Source organism: Chlorocebus sabaeus, chromosome 15, assembly GCF_047675955.1.
Source record: "Chlorocebus sabaeus isolate Y175 chromosome 15, mChlSab1.0.hap1, whole genome shotgun sequence".
Lineage (NCBI taxonomy): Eukaryota > Metazoa > Chordata > Mammalia > Primates > Cercopithecidae > Chlorocebus > Chlorocebus sabaeus.
The window spans coordinates 85,602,072-85,618,869 of NC_132918.1; the positions used below are offsets into that span (position 1 = coordinate 85,602,072).

Sequence of the window (16,798 nt, forward strand, 5' to 3'; positions counted from 1 at the left end):
TCCTTTTCCTTAAATGCTTTCTCTGAATCTTGATTCTTGAAAATAAATTAGTAAGATTCCGTTAGGTAGCTATAGGAGGGGGAGAAAAGGAGAGGTGATGAGCAAGGTATGTGCGAAGACTCGTCAGTGTGGTAGGTGGCTTTGGTTAGGGAGTTTCAGAAATGGGGACAGGTCATGAAGGGCCTTGCCAGTCAGGAAAAATCATGATGGACTAGCAGTAGGAACACAGCAGAAAGTGCCTGAACAAGAAAGATGACTTAATGAAAGCCTTTATAATGCTTCTCGGGATATATTACAGACTACCATCTAGAGTGGCAGAGGGCAGCTGAAGGAATGCTCTTGCAAAAACTTGGGGAAATGGAAATGAATGAAGGCAAATATTTGTTTTGAGATTTTTTCCTTCATTGTAAACCTATTAGTTCTTTTACTCATTCACTATACATGCACTGAGTGCCTACTTTGTGCCAGGCACTGTGCTAGGCAATGGGTATAGTACCAGTGGACAATATAGATTTAGTCTTGCTGTCATGTCCTGCTGCTTGCTCATATGAATGTCAGTTCAAGACAGCAAGAGCTCAGGACTGCGGAGATCGCATACATCCTGTCGCGCTCTGTGCCGGCGGCACAGGGTGGTTGCGAAAATCGTGTAGTCTGAATCGATTCAAGGCCTTGCAGCATGATTGCTAAATACGTCGAGACAGGAAGAAAGGGCAGGGTGGCACCGATCTCAACTGCCAGAGCACGATCTTGCAATGAGCACATGTGTGCGCCTCGGTGTGTAGTGAGGGGCGTAGCTTCCCACAGCGCCTGGCAGCGTGCCAAGCTGCGCTGCAGGACTAACCAACCCTCTCCTTTCCCAGCGCGCTCAAGCCCGCACAGGCGGTGGCAGGGAGCCGAAGGGGCCGAGCGCAGCCTTGCATCCGTCCGCAGGCGGGCGCGGCGCAGCTCCTCCTCGCGGCGGGCGGGACCGTCCAGGACGCCGCCCAGCGGCCGCAGCTCCTGCAAGCCCAGAGCTCGGGTGGATCGCGAGCCAAGGCGGCGGGTGGAGCCTGAGCCGTGAGGCCGTGGCCAATCGCGCCGCTCCGGGGGAGGAGCCCCAAAGGGGGAAAAGAAAGTGCGGCGGAAAGTAAGAGGCTCACTGGGGAAGACTGCCGGAATCCAGGTCTCCGGGGTCCGCTTTGGCCGGAGGCGCGGAAAGAAGCAGTGCCCGGCGACACTGCACCCATCCCGGCTGCTTTTGCTGCGCCCGCTCAGCTTCCCAAGAAAGGTGAGTCTCGCGCCGCCGTGAGGGCTCAGAAGTCACCGAGCCGCAGAATCTCAGGGCAGATGGATTCTTAGAGATCGTATCGTTAAACCCTCCTACTTTACAGAGGAGGAAACTGAGGCACAGAACGAGGCAGCGGCTGGGATAGGTCATATTGCTAGTCAGGACTGTAGTCCGGATTCGAACCCAGACGTTCAGAGACCCATCTTTGCTTTGCAGGGATTTAAGTAACGCAGTTGTGGGACGCCTGCTCGTTGCCGCCCCCATCCTCAGCCCTTTGAGGGATCTACCCTTGTTTTCCTCCTCACCGCCCCCTCCCCGCTACCACCCCCCGCCCCCATCTCCGCCTTGGTTTCTCCAGACCGCTGCTGGAAGCTCTGAGGTTAGAAGGAAGCGGTGTGTCCCAGCATGCTCGCTCGGTATCACGTCGCTCTCAGTCCAGAGCTGTGACAGCCTGGGAAAATGCTGCTTGCAGCCTCACTCCCTCTTCCCCTGACCTGCTTTCTCAGAAAGATGCCCCTGCCCAGGGTGTCCTCCCAGCTTCTGGAGGAGCACTGGGAGGGAGGAGGGAGGCCCGGGCGCCAGTGACCTCCTATGGTACTGTTTCTTCCCAGCCCTGGAGGAAGCGGAGCTAGTGGCCCTATGGGGTACAGGGTGCTCCTCACTTGGGAAGAGCTGACTTCATGGAACCGTAGAGTCCCTTCCCTCTTCTAAATATTGGGAGGGAGCAAGGAAGCTGAGTTAAACAGAAAATCACAAACATAAAAGCAAACTTCTGCTGTTTCCTTTAAGAGCTAGCCCTCAGCCTGTCTTCCTTCTACCTTCTGGTTGTGAAATTGTGAACCAGGGCGCCACGCGAAGCATTTTGCTGCTCTGCTGTACAGATCCCTGGTTTAGCTACTGGATGGAAAGAGGACTTGGGTTTTGACTCTAGCTCTGCCATGTATTAGCTGTGTGAACCTGGGCAAGTTATCCTACCTTTCTGATATTGAGTTTTTCTTTTCTTTTTTTTCTTCCTTTCAGCCGCAAAATGGAGATTTATAATGGTCACAATGAACCCTTTGGGTAGTTGGGAGGATGAAATGGGATGATTCAAGTAGCATGTTTAGCACAGTGCCTGGCCTGGCATCTGGTTGCTTCAAAACTGATGGCAACTATTTTAAATATTGTTACATAGTAACCTTGCAGACAGTGGGTTTTCAGAAACCCACTGTGATTTAGTAGTGATTTCATACTACCTTAGAGAAGAGTTTAAAAAAAAAATCTGTAAATGTAGTGACTTTCTTCTTTTGAATTTGAGCAGCTCTTTTATGATAAGAATTTTCTGAATGTTGTCCATGTGTGATGTGGGTCATGGGTGCTTAGCTCGAAATGTAAAATTGATGTTTCTCGGTGATGTGAATTTCCTACTAGTTTTTAGGTCAAACATCAGCCCTGATCTGAGACATCCTTTATTGACAAAGAGGGTCTTGAAATGGATGAGAGGCAGAAAGACGAGAAGAGAAAGTTGGAAGTTGCAGCTATGTTACAGATTGTTCTAAGCCTTGTATCCTTGCTCTCTTAGGTCAGCCGAACAACCTTACATTTTTCATCTAGTATCAGAAAACAACTGAATTCTCTTGTATTTCTTTTGAATTGTACAGAGATGCTGCTAAATGCAGACCCTTCTGGACAGAAACTTGCCTTACTTAAACAGGAACACACAGACATTTGCATGCCCACACTAGTCTTCCTGTATTATTGGTATTTTACAATTAAATGGATTCCCTCCTCCACCCTTACCCTACTCGTGACAATTGATTTTATTCTGATGGACTTCATGCAATGATTTACTACTATCTACTGGCTTTGCCATGACTCCTTAAATTGAGTGTCCAGCATTTGTAGTTGGCTGCCTCCTTCACAGTCCATAGCATTTGTATGCAGTATTGATAAGTGCTTGAGAACGGGGTGTGATACATCTTGATGGAAGATAAGAGCCCAGTGGTGCCCACTTAGGTACTTCCCGCACCAAGCATTAGTAAAGGATGGGATCACCTGCTTCCATCAGCTTGTTCCGTGTACATGCATTGGGGTGAGCTGGCTGGGATACATCTGAATGTGTGCCTGAGAGACAGGGGCCTTGTGGGGGAAAAGGAAAATGTTCAAAATAAGGTCAGATCATGAGGATGGAAGGGAAATTAAAAGCTAATCCCCTTGGTTCTGATTCTTCAAAGAAAGGTTGGTCAGTTATACCCATATCTTTATATAGATTATTTCTTGTTACCGAAACCATATATATGTGTAGAACTTTAAAATTTCCAAAGTGCATTCTGCATATGTGATACTCCTTGTTACTCTCAATAGCCCTGGGAGGACATGGAAAGAATATTAATAGAGGAAGGAGCCCAGGTTTTGTGGTCAGACCTACTTGATTTCAAATTCCAGCCCTCATGCCTGAGTAGTTGGGTGATATTGAGCAGTTTATTTAATCATTTAAAGTTTCTGTTTTATCCAGTTCTAAAATGGAAAGAAAATGCTTAGCTTAAAAATCTGTATAAAGAATAAATGCAATAGAATAGTGTCAAGTACATGTAGTGAATAGGTGCTCATTAAATGATATCTCTTCTTAGCTAGTCTCAATTTATTGAGAACATATCTGGAATGAGACTCAGAGAAATGAAAAGTTGCTAGAGGTCATGTGTTAATATGTTTTAACTCTGGGAATACAGTTCACACCTTTTCATATCTAGTTTAGGGCATTTCCCATCACACTCTGTTTCCTCGCCAATGAGATATTAACAATTTACTTCAGTTATAAAGTTGACCTTATTTGTCTGGTTATTTCAGGATATCATTTTTGTTGAAAAGTGGGTATTTCCTCGCTAAGAGAACAATCCTTAAGCACAGTTCTGTAGAGTTTCGTGGGGCCGACTATCATAAAAGGGTATTTAAAGCAATGGTCTCTAAGACAACCTTCCTACTCTCCTGTGTTTGATGTAATACACCTTTGATTCCTAAGAGAAAGGGTACTAACTAAGAAGACAAAGTACAGAATTATGTCGCTCTTTTCTTCCTGTTGTGAGTGGTTTCTTCCCTCTGCCATCCTCATGCTAGTTCAAAGGCTGGGAAGAGGATTGAACAATGAATGTCATGAGTGTCCATAGCATTATTCAACTTTTTTTTTTTTGACAATTTTGTGGGTACTGAGTAGAGCAAACAGAACAGTGTGCAAAGGTGGCATTTGCAGAAAGAGACCACTGCTTCCTGGTGGTGCTGATGGCTTGTTGGAGTTTCATTCCTCCTTGTGGAAAGTGATGGCTGCAGGCTCATGTAGGAAGATGAAGGGATCTGTTTCTGGCCCAAGCAGTGGGGCTATTCATCTACTGAGACTTCTTGTAGGCTGTTAGATCCCTCCTCTTTGTAGCAAGCACACAGGCTTGCAAACGCAGTTGTAGAAGAAACTTTTTGCTCTTTGCTTTTGGCATTTTGGAGCATATGTTTGCTCCCATAGGTAAGCAGTTAACATCATCTTACCTGGCACAGTTAGGAAAGCAGAATGTGGCTTGAGGAAATCAGAGGACGTAGAAAAAAACAAAGATTATCTCCAGCCTATACACAGCTTCATTTGTTGATCAACTTCATCAGGCTTTTGCTGGTGACACAGATGTAGGATCTGGTGAGTCACCATTGCCTTACCCATGAAATATTAAAGAGAGCCACCTACTGTGCTCTTTGCCCATTTTGGAAATTGTTCTGTGTAGAAAAAAAAAAGAAGAAGAAGAAAAGAAAAAAGAAGAAACACCAAAGAACGGGAAGGTTACAGAACATTTGGTAAGTGATATTTTGGTGGATAAATTCAGGTTAGCCATTCATTTGCTGCCTTTTTTTTTTTTTTTTTTTAAACTAGAATGGATGGTTTACACTGATAGGGTTGTTAGGAGACATCCCTTTGGTCTGACTTTATTCTAACTCTCTCTAGCAGCTGTGGTAGTGTGGATTTTGAGAGTCTGGCTGAAATCTGAGGCAAGTTATTCTATGATGATCTTTTGGCTCTGCAGCTAGGAAATAGGGACACTGATGCCTGCTTAGAAGCTTAACTCCCTATTTATTTCAGCATCTTATTCATAGAAAACATTTAATAAACACGATTCTGTCTTCTGCCAATAACTCCCTCAATGTATTAGTCTGTTAAATTATGATCATCAAAATTTAACAGCCACTCTTTACTTGTCTCCATGATTATTTGTGCTGAGTGTCTTAAATATATCATCTCATTCAATCCTCACAATAATCCTGTGTATTTTTTTTTTAGGAAACTGGGGCTTATAGAGTTACGTAGCATGGCCTATGTATTAGTCTGCATTCATGCTGCTGATAAAGATATACCCAAGACTGGGCAATTTGTAAAAGAAAGAGGTTCACTGGCCTTATAGTTCCACATGGCTGGGGAGGCCTGACAATCATGGCGGAAGGCAAGGAGGAGCAAGTCACATCTTACGTGGATGGTAGCAGGCCAAAAAAGAGAACTTGTGCAGAGGAACTCTTGTTTTTAAAACCATCCGATCTTGTGAGAACCATTCACTATCACGAGAATAGCACAGGACAGACCTACCCCACATGATTCAATCATCTTCCACTGGGTCCCTCCCACACCATGTGGGACTTAAGGGAGCTACAAGATGAGATTTGGGTGGGGACACAGACCCAAACCATATCAGCCTATGTAACAGCACAAAGCAAGACGTGATGCTGAGACTCATCTATGCATTTTGTTCTAGAGTTAGGAAAAACTTCCAGTTGTCCCACCTCTGGACTAGAACTGAAGACTTAGACTAAAACGAATGACCTATCCAACCACCATCCTACATCCTCATCCTGGTACTACCTTGCCTGTGACTGAGAAATATCTTTACCTTTGGACCTAAAATGTGGGAGAGCTCAACTCGATGATCTCTAAATTTCTTTTGCTATAATGCATTGTGTATCTTTAAGATTCCTTTCAACTTTGAGATTCTGTAATCACATCTATTTGCAAAAGTTAAAGCTAAAATGGAGAAAGGGGAGTAAAAAGAAAATGCTCTTATTGTTTTATTCCCTGGAGATGTATTTTTCTGAACAAAGATGGTCAAAAGAAGTCAGCATTTCATCAGCACATGTATTTTTGTGATTTCATTTAAACACAAAAATAACTCTCAGATATATATTATTATTTGCCTTTTACAAATGAAAGAACTGAGGCTCAGAGAGACTTACAGACTTGCCCAACCTTTCCCAGTTAGTAAAGATTGGAACCTGTGTGTGCCTGAGTGCAAATCCTTTTGGTCCACTACAGCATATTTACTAGATACCACACCATGAAATCTGGGAACTCATATAACCAGATTTGTGAATGCCCCCTCTCTGTATTCTCACACCACACTACCTCAGCTTCTGTCTTCTCCTCTTCTTTTACTCTTTCCTTTCCAAACATACTGCTCCAATCCTTTCTTGATTTTCTCCAGCTCACAAAACCCCTTTAAATGCATATAACATCTTCTATCTCTATTGTGATTTTTTTTTTTTAACTGTGGTCCAGGAATTTGTAATTTGTGCCTTTGTTTTTGTTCATCTCCATTGGGCACAGGGCAGAATAAGCCATGCCATCAGCTGAGAGACTTACAAATGTCTCTATCTATCTAATCTGTGTGTCAGTCATCTTTCTATCTAGCTCTATTTATTAGTGAAATTAAAGAAAGATAAAGCATTTTAAGCCCCTAGCTCTTACTAGCTGGCACCTAGAAGGGACTTGGTAAATGTTCATTCCTTCCTCATCATCCAGCACTGCTGTTTACCCAAATCATTACTCATTTAATGAATCTCAGATGGAGAGGGGGAGTATGTTGAGTAGATGCCCCAGCTGGTCGAAGAGAATGTGCCACAGTTTGGCAAACAGTTGGGATGGTAAAGGATAGGAAATGAATGTGATATTTACCTTAAAATATCAGCTGAGAATATGGTTTATTCTGCCCTGTGCCTAGCATAGTAACTCATATGTAAAAAGGGCAAAATTGAATGATATGATGGGTTCATATTATGTCAGTAGGTCCAAAGTTGACTTTCTGGATTTCTCATGCTTTATCAATAATATTAATTATGTCGAAGTTTGCCTCTACAGACTAGTAGTTTTAATTTCATTTAATTTTGTGGTCACAAAATCAGACAATGATAAGGAGTCGTAGGCTCCAAGAAGGTTAGACATTACTAGCTCAATGATGGGAAAACCCGTTTCTGTCCCAATCATAAAGGGCATTTTGCAGAAAACACAGTGAAGGATGATGCTGAAGTGCATTTCTGCATATATTGACAGCAAGACTCGTGTCAAGTGTCATACATAAATTGCCAGAGAGAAAGTAGGAAGTTTCCATTGAAGTGGGCAGCTGCAACGAGCTTCGATCTCAAGATTTCTAAAAGCATTGAAGAATTTACATCAGTTCAACTATTATTTGATATAATTGGCATCAGTTGAACATAAGAACAGGTAACCTTTTATGTCTAGTTTATATCCAGCAGATGCTTGTGATTTCTACCTTTCTGGCATAAAAGTCCTCATGATTACACTGGCTTCCTCCTCTGCCAATCAATGCTGATGGCAACAGAAACGAGAAGCAGTCATTTTATAAGCATTATGTCTGGAAATGTTCCTTTCGTTGATAGCAGTTTATTAATGCCAGTATGGTTAGATGCTCTGGCAACTTAAAATTGTGTTTGCTTAATATAGTGGACATTGACGTCAGACTTACCTGTCTGGGTTTGACTTTGGCCGAATTATTTGGTCTCTCTTTGCCTTATTTTTATGATCTGTAAAAATGGGGATAATAAAACCCATCTTGTCAGGCTTTTGGTAAGTGTCAATCATATGCCATGACATTTGTTAACAGCCTTGTGCATAGGGATTTTAACCTCTATTACAATTAACAACAGCAATGAGAATGGTTCCATTGCATGCCCAGATGGATACTAAGTTAGAAAAAGAAAGGACCAGGTTTAAATAATACAGTTTTTGTTTATATAGAACTTTAAGTCTTCAACATGCTTGTTATTGTATATACAAATGTATACACATATAACATTTTGCTTTTTACAATAATTCTGAGGTAATCAGGGCAGGTGTTGCTAACGTTTTACATCCTGGGTCTCAAAGGGGCTACATATTTACTATGGCCAAGCAGCTAGTAAATAGCAGACCCAGGACTTGGACCTTAGTTTTCTAATTCCAGGATTATATATATTTTTTTCCTCAATCAACCGTGGTCCTGGTTAGTTGCTTTTCCTTCTCCAGACTCCTTGCTTTCACCCTGAAAATGAGGAATTTGGAAAATATTATGTCTAAGGTAGACTGTTTTATAAATCTCTCACTGTAGAACAATGTCTTAGGTGGTATCTCATTGGCCTTAGTGAGAATTACAACTGAGTACTGCACTGAGAGTCAGTTCCATAAAGACCCCTTTATGTCCTTAAGGATATGATTCTACCACATTACTCTGACCTACAGACCATTCCCCGTCTGCCCCATCCCCTTCAGGACCCAGGTTTGGGGATGGGAAGAAAAAGTAGATGACTCGGTTAGGCACATGGGCATTTAATATTTGGGAAATGAAAATAGAACCTTTCTTTAAAAAAAAAAAAGCAAGTTTTGTATCACCATTAATCTCCATAGTTTTCTACAACAAAATAAAGGATAAAATGTTTTGCTTTAATTTGGATTCTAGCATTATGAGTACACATTTTCTGCTTTCTTCTTTTGAGCTTTTAGTGCCCACAGAAGAAGCTTCACTCTCATTAAAATGTGAGTTCTTTCTGTTTATAGAAATGATGGAGACTTGAGAATGGTAATACACACTAAATAGCACTTTTCTGGAAGATTATACTTCAGTTTCCCAATTACAGAGTGAGACAGTGGTGGGGGCAGCAGATTGAATGGAGAGAGTAGATAGTAAGAAGTAGGCTGGCTTCAGAATCAGGGCTGGGTTTGAATTCTAGATACTGCATGCTTAGCCTGTCCAGACTTAGTTTTCTCACTGTAAAATGGTAATAAACATGTCCTTCCTTCCTTCCTTCCTTCCTTCCTTCCTTCCTTCCTTCCTTCCTTCCTTCCTTCCTTCCTTCCTTCCTTCCTTCCTTCCTTCCTTGCTTCCTTCCTTCCTCCCTCCCTCCCTCCCTTCCTCTATTCTTCTTCTTTTCTCTTCCTTCCTTCCTATTATCTCTCTCTCTCTCTCTCTCTCTCTCTCTCTCTCTCTCTCTATTTATCAGTAAGGTTCAAGTACGATAAAATATATTAAGTCCCTAGCTCTTAATAGCTGGCACCTAGAAGGCACTCAGTAAATATTCGTTCCTTCCTCTTCTTTCAGCGCTGCTGTTTACCCAAAGCCTCTCTCATTTGATGAATCTCAGATGGAGAGGGGGAGTATATCAAGTAGATGCCCCAGCTGGTCTAAGAGAATGTGCCACAATTTGGCAAACAATTGGGATGGCAAAGGATAGGAAATGAATGTAATATTTACCTTAAAATATCTCAGAATCTTTCATGTGTGGGAGGAATTAGACCAGTGATAAATTGCAGTGCATGGATCCTTTACATCAGAATCATGTGGATAGCTTCTGAAATCAGCGGATATCTAGGATTTCTGCACTGAAATCTAAGAATCACTGGATTAGAATTTTCAATACTGAGAGGCAGGATATTGTGGGGGTTTGAATTTGGGTTCAAATTCTGCTCCCTCAGTGTAAACCTAATGAAGTTATTTAACGTTTCTATGTTATTCATTGAGTTGTGGGGAGAAGTAATTTAATATATATGAAATGCCTAAAATACAGTTTTACTGTAGAAGTCAGTCTTTGAAATACCTTTCATGACTTTGTTTAACTTGTATTTTATTTCTTCTCTGACTGAATGTCCTAGATAGCGACATGGCTAACTCTTTCATTTGCTTAAAGTCTTTGTTCACTATCTTCTCAGGGAAGGCTACTTGGATTGCTTGAATTTGCATGGTTTGGGGTAGGGGAAGCAAGAATAGGGCTGCTTGCTCTCTGAAATCCTGATCTCTCTTACCATACTTTTGTTTTTCCTTTATTCTGTGGCATTTGTTACCTTCTGAGCGTACACATACTATTTCATTATTTAGTCGATTTTTAAAATTTAACTTTTATTTTAAGTTCAGGGGTACATGTGCAGGTTTGTTACATAGGTAACCGTGTACCGTGGGGATTTGTTGTACAGATTATTTCATCGCCCAGGTATTAAGCCCAGTACCTGTTAGTAATTTTTCCTGATTCTCTCCCTCCTCCCACCTACCACCCTCCAGTGGGCCCCAGTGGGTGTTGTTTTCCTTTATGTGTTCATGTGTTCTCATTTAGCGCCCAATTCTAAGTGAGAACATGCAGGATTAGGTTTTCTGTTCCCGTGTTAGTTTGCTAAGGATAATGGTCTCTGGCTCTCTCCAGGTTTCTATAAAGGACATAATCTCATTCCTTTTTGTGGCTACATAGTATTCCATGGTGTGTATGTACCATATTTTCTTTATCCAGTCTACCACTGACGGACATTTAGGTTGATTCCATGTCTTTGCTATTGTGAATAGTGCTCAGTGAACATACACATGCATGTGTCTTTATAATAGAATAATTTATATTCCTTTGGGTGTATACCCAGTAATGAGATTGCTAGGTTGAGCGGTATTTCTCTTTTTAGTTCTCTGAGGAATTGTCACATTGTCTTCCACAATGGTTGAACTAATTTGCACTCCCACCAATAGTGATCCTTTTTCTCTGCAACCTGGCCAGCATCTGTTATTTTTTGCTTTTTAATAGTAGCCATTCTGACTGGTGTGTGATGGTATCTCATTGTAGTTTTGATTTGCATTTCTCTAATGATTAGTGATGTTGGGCTTTTATTCATATGCTTGCTGGTTTCATGTATGTCTTTTGAAAAGCATCTGTTCATGTCCTTTGCCCATTTTTTTTTTAAATGGGTTGTTTTTTCTTGTAAATTTGTTTAAGTTCCTTTTAGATGCTGGATATTAGACCTTTGTCAGATGCATAGTTTGCAAAATTTTTCTCCCATTCTGTAGGTTTTCTGTTTGCTCTGTTGATCATTTCTTTTGTTGTGCACAAGCTCTTTAATTAGATCTCATTTGTCAGTATTTGCTTTTGTTGCAACTGCTTTTGGTGTCTTTATTATGAAAAATCTCTGCCCATTCCTCTGTCCAGAATGGCATTGCCTAGGTTGTCTTCCAGGGTTTTAAATCTTTAATCTGTCTTGAGTTAATTTTTATATATGGTGTAAGGAAGGGGTTCGATTTCAATCTTCTTCATGTGGCTAGCCAGTTACCCCAGCATTATTTATTGCATAGGCAATCCTTTCCTCATTTCTTATTTTTTATTTCACCTCCAATAGATTATAAAGTCCACAAGGACAGGGACACTTGATTTGCTCATTGCTGTATCCCAAGTGCCTAGAATAGTTTCTAGCAAAAGCAAATGGCCAATAAGGAGGCAAAGATAAATAAAGAAGTGTATGGATAGATGTTAGTGTGATTGTTTGTCCTCAAGAACTAGAAAGAAATAGAACTGGATAAGACAGTAAATTATACATGTAATATTGAAATAAAATTTGACATAAATATATGCTCAGATACACACACATATATACGCACACACACATATACGTATGTATATGTACGTGTGTAAGTATGTATATTTGAAGTATTGAGTATATATTTTGAAGTAATAATTTATGTCTATGTACATATATATGGATGTGTACGTGTATATATGTGTATGTAGAAATGAGTATAAGTATATATTTATCTGTATATTTAGGAGGTTTTCAAAGCTACCTGAGGAAACAGAGGTGTTGAAGTGTTTACTTGTTAGGTTGCTACAGCGATAGGGAGAAAGACGAAAATATGTACATATGAGTAAAGAGACAACAGACATACAAGAAATGAAAGGCTAAGATTACAACAGCAGCCAACATTGGAGGGACGTAGAAGAGGGATAGTTTTTGAGTAGAGTAGTCAGAGAAGCGATCTCCAAGAAACTGACATTTGAACTAAGCAAAAGCCTGAGAAAGATCCAGGATAGGCCTGAGGTCGTCACTGAGGTCGTGGGCCAAGTAAGAGGCAGTGAAGAGCTGGAAATAAGGTTCTAAGATAGGCAGGGGCTAGGTCAGACTGGTCTTGCAGGCTATGGTGAGGAGTCAGGATTTTACACAAAGTGTAGCAGGAAGTCACTAAAAAGACAGAAGCAGGATGATGACCAGGTCAAAGATATTTAGAGCCTTGAAAAGAGAGTGAGGGAAAATGGAAGACCTTATTTATAAGATGAGAAGACCAACTGCTCTGATTTCATCCTGTAGGCTGTTATGAACAGATGAGAAAGACAATTTGGTTTCATTGATGTTTTATTCGTAGCCTCTCGTTCCCATTAGAACATTTCAAAGGGGAAAACAAAAACCCAGCTAAAATAGGGAAAACCTGTATATGTATATGTGGCTTTGCTTTTTCTCAAATGACACCTTTCTTATTTCCAAATGCATTAAGTAATGGATGGAAATGTATGCACTATTGCTCAGTTCAATTCAGCTGGAAATTTTACAGTTCTTGTGTAGGTGTTTTATGTAATCAATTCCCAAAAACATTGAATCTAGAGCTATTTCCTTATGAAACTTCAGCTACCAGTTTCTGAAATCTGTTGTAGTGAAGAGTAAGCATGTGAAAGGCAAATTTAATTCCATACAAGATCAATTTCTTCTTTCTGACTCTACAAGTTTAACTCTTCAAGAAGTAGCTTACAGGTCATCTCTTCCGTCATGTGTTTACTGGGCACATGCACATATAATCTCATACATGCCTCTTCATAATATGAGTTTAAAATAGCTTGATAACATGCCAGACTGTATTTCAAATTTTCTATAAATAATTTCTTTTTGAAGTCTCGGGATAACCATACGTGGCAGGTGAAGTTATAATCACCATTTTACACAAGACAAAACTGAGACCTGGAGTCACAGAGTTGATCAGTGGTAGAGTCAATATTGGAAATTGAGCAAGCTTAATCATTATACTATTCTGCCCTTTGATTGTAAACAGTAAACCTGCAAATTCATTCACCTCTATTTGTCCCACTCACTTTGTGGTACCTTATATGAAGGAATAGTTCGATAAGTGTATTGAATCAGTGAATTAATCCAGGACCTATTCTTTCAAGTTGTATCATTTCATTAGCAGATAGTGATAAAAACGTGGGTTTTAGACTGAGACAACCTAGGCAGGCAGAAGGTACTCACTACCTCTGTGATGCAGTAAAATTACTAACATCTCTAAGCCTGTTTCATCTATGTTGTTGTCACAAACGTAGGGCTGTTGTGAGGATTACATGAAGTATGCATGTAAAGCACTTAGCACAGTGCCTGGGACATAATTAGAGCTAAGTCTATCTGAACTGTTTTTATTACTTTTTGAACTAAAATAACCTCCCTAAACATGATTATAATTAGGTACCAGGCAGGTTTTTAGTTGCGCTTGTTTTATTAACTTTCTTTTAAAAATCAAAGCCAAAGATTCAATCATATAATCAGTGATGTTAATTTTGTTCCAGGGCTCATTCTGGCACCCTGCCCTCAGCAGGGTATGCAGTGTGGATTCTGAAGGGCCCTCTTATAGGAAGGAAGGCCAGTTCTGGAGAACAACATGAGAGCAAAAGGTGCTGTGTGACCACCCTTTTTCCTTCATACATCTGACATAGCTACAGGCAGCACTTCCAACCTTGCCTGTCTATCTCCCCAGCCTGGATCTACCTTGCTGGAAAGCTACTTTGTATTCCAGTGATGATCCCAGAGCATTTTGGGTGACAAGGGAAGAACAGCAGAAGACAAAGTTTTGCCCCAGATAACACTTAATGAGGTTAATTTACAGAACTTGCTGGAGGTGTAGGACCTAATATTGATCCTGCACCTCTTGTGTGCCAGGAGCTGTGCTGAGTGTTTTAGTTTCACTATCTCATTCAATCTTTACTGCAGTCATATACAAATTTTAAATTTGAGTCGTAAACCAAATTTACAACTAAAACATAAAAATAAAAAGACACATGCTTGACACGCTTGCCTCTGTGTGTATTTCGTGAGGCTGTGGTGATAAAATCAAATATGTCTTGTGTTTTGCCACATTTTTCTTTGAAAGCAAATGGTGCAGGGTTGCAACACCTTTGGAGCCTCCAGGGACCTCACCTGCAGTGAAGCCACGTCTGGCAGAGAAATGAGGCAAAGGTTGTATGTGGAAGGCAGGAAGCTTCATTCCAGTTGACAGTTTACTTTGACCTGGAAGGAACTGGTGACAATGAGCTGAGTTCTATTTTGTGGATTACATTTGCTTGCTTCTTTGTAGGGACCCAATATGGTGCTTATTTCCTTTTTTTTTTTTTTTGCTTTTGTTCTTCTTATGGCATGTTTAAAAGGTGTAACTTTTATCCTTCTACATTTTCCAAGTGAAGTTCCGATGTTTCGATGTTCCTGACACTATTTGATAAATTGTTTTAAGGAAAGGTCTACACACACATACACACACACACGAGAATGGTGCCTGATTCATAATTGACACTCACTGTATATTTGCTGAATGAATACATGAGAAAATAAATGCGTCTCCCTTTTCATCTTTCTCTCTCTGAGAATGGGAATTGCTGCAGGATTTTTTTAAATGGCAAGTTTCAATATATACCTTTCTTCTTAAATTTTTGCTTTAAGAATCATTTCAGAAGGAGATTATTCTAAAATATGGAGCATTACTTAATCTTTGTTATACAGGACAGCTAATTGGAGTGGACTGTAATTCCTGTGGAATTTACTGAGGTGAGATCATTTACTCGTATACTAAATGGTCCCTGACTGATATACTGTTAAATTTGTGTAGTCTGATTTTCATAAATGTGCTGGCCTTTCTCGCTCTGGTTGTCTGCTAGTTCTTGTTGCTTTCGGCACATCTGGCTCTCCATTCCCTGTACAATTGACAGTTCTGCTTTACTGTAGACTAGGGAGCTGAGTAATGAATCTGTTGGACTGGGTATATAATAAGAATACATAGCTTTGAATGTGGACTAGAGAAACTCTTTTCCAAGGTAAGGAAGTTAAAAGTTATGGCCGCTATAGAAACAGTCTTCCTATAAGTGAGGTGATACCACACATAGTAACACTGGGTTTCGGTTGCCTGTGTTAATAAAACGGGAGTCTTGGTAGGGATAATTCATTTACTCTTTAGGACAATAAGCATTTTCTGAGAAACTTCTGTAGGCAAGACACTGGTGAGATACAGAGAATTAAAAAAGCAAATACACGAACACAACTGAAAGATAAAACATACACAGTGGTTCATAATACAATTTATACAGTATTTCAAATAGTATGAGAATACATAATGTCTTTTGAAAAGATATATAAGGTAATAAAACATTTTGGTATTTCAAAGGAAAGACAATTGTGTCACTCAGGAAGGGCTTTAGAAGGAAGTTGTATTTAAAGTGGATATTGAAGTGATGGGCAGGTCGGACATAGAGAGATTGGTGAGGAGAAGCGGTAAATCAGTTATGGTCTGATCGGGGTAAGTGAATGATATGGATTGTGCGATTTATCAGAGAGAGTTACAATTGTGGGAGAAACTGGGCAACTGAAGGCCTAGGGTAGGATATTTGGGAGATCAGAGAACAGTTAAGAAATCCTCAGAAGGCACTGGTTAGGAAGCCTGTTGAAGTCTGTTGCCTCTGCCTGTGGTAGGCAGACAGTCAGAAGTGAAATCTGGATGTGACATGGAAGAGGATGGATTGGAGCCCCTGAGTCTCTAGTTTGATGATATAGGTGTTCTGCCGAAGAGACTGGTGCCATTAGCCATGGAATTTCACATCTGCCTGGCTTCAGACTTGGAGGAGTTTAAAGGGAAGATCTAGCAGGAATTGAAAGAGCAGTGGGCAGCCAGGCGCAGTGGCTCATGCCTGTAATCCCGGCACTTTGGGAGGGCTGAGGCGGGCAGATCATGAGGTCAGTAGTTCGAGACCAGCCTGGTCAAGAGACCAGCTTGGCCAACATGGTGAAACCTCTTCTCTACTAAAAATACAAAAATGGCTGGGCATGGTGGCTCACGCCTGTAATCCCAGCACTTTGGGAGGCCGAGGTGGGCAGATCACAAGGTCAAGAGATTAAGACCACCTGGTCAACATGGTGAAACCCCATCTCTACTAAAAATACAACAATTAGCTGGGCGTGGTGGCGGGGGCCTGTAGTCCCAGCTCCTTGGGAGACTGAGGCAGGAGAATCACTTGAACCCGGGAGGTGGAGGCTGCAGTGAGCCGAAGATCGCAGCACCATTGCACTCCAGCCTGGGCGACAGAGTGAGACTCTGACTCAAAAAAAAAAAAAAAAGAAAGAAAAAGAAAGAGCAGTGGGCATGGCTGCTGCCCCATCTAGGAGGTGAGTCAGTGATCAGCAACATGTGTGAGCTGCAGTACTACCTAGAGGCCTAGACAGAC

At 41.1% G+C, this 16,798-nt stretch overlaps 1 protein-coding gene across 3 annotated transcripts in view; it reads left to right on the forward strand.

Annotated features, from left to right (window-relative positions):
* The first annotated feature begins 1,132 nt into the window (after window positions 1-1,132).
* IL1RAP (interleukin 1 receptor accessory protein) overlaps window positions 1,133-16,798 on the forward strand; it is a 142,757-nt gene continuing 127,091 nt past the window's right edge. Inside the window, exon 1 of one of the 3 annotated variants that reach the window (XM_008009525.3) lies at window positions 1,133-1,267. The gene's annotated coding sequence lies outside the window, so the exon portion shown is untranslated. The remainder of the gene's footprint in view (window positions 1,268-16,798) is intronic. The other 2 variants (XM_008009522.3, XM_008009524.3) reach the window with 2 other exon arrangements.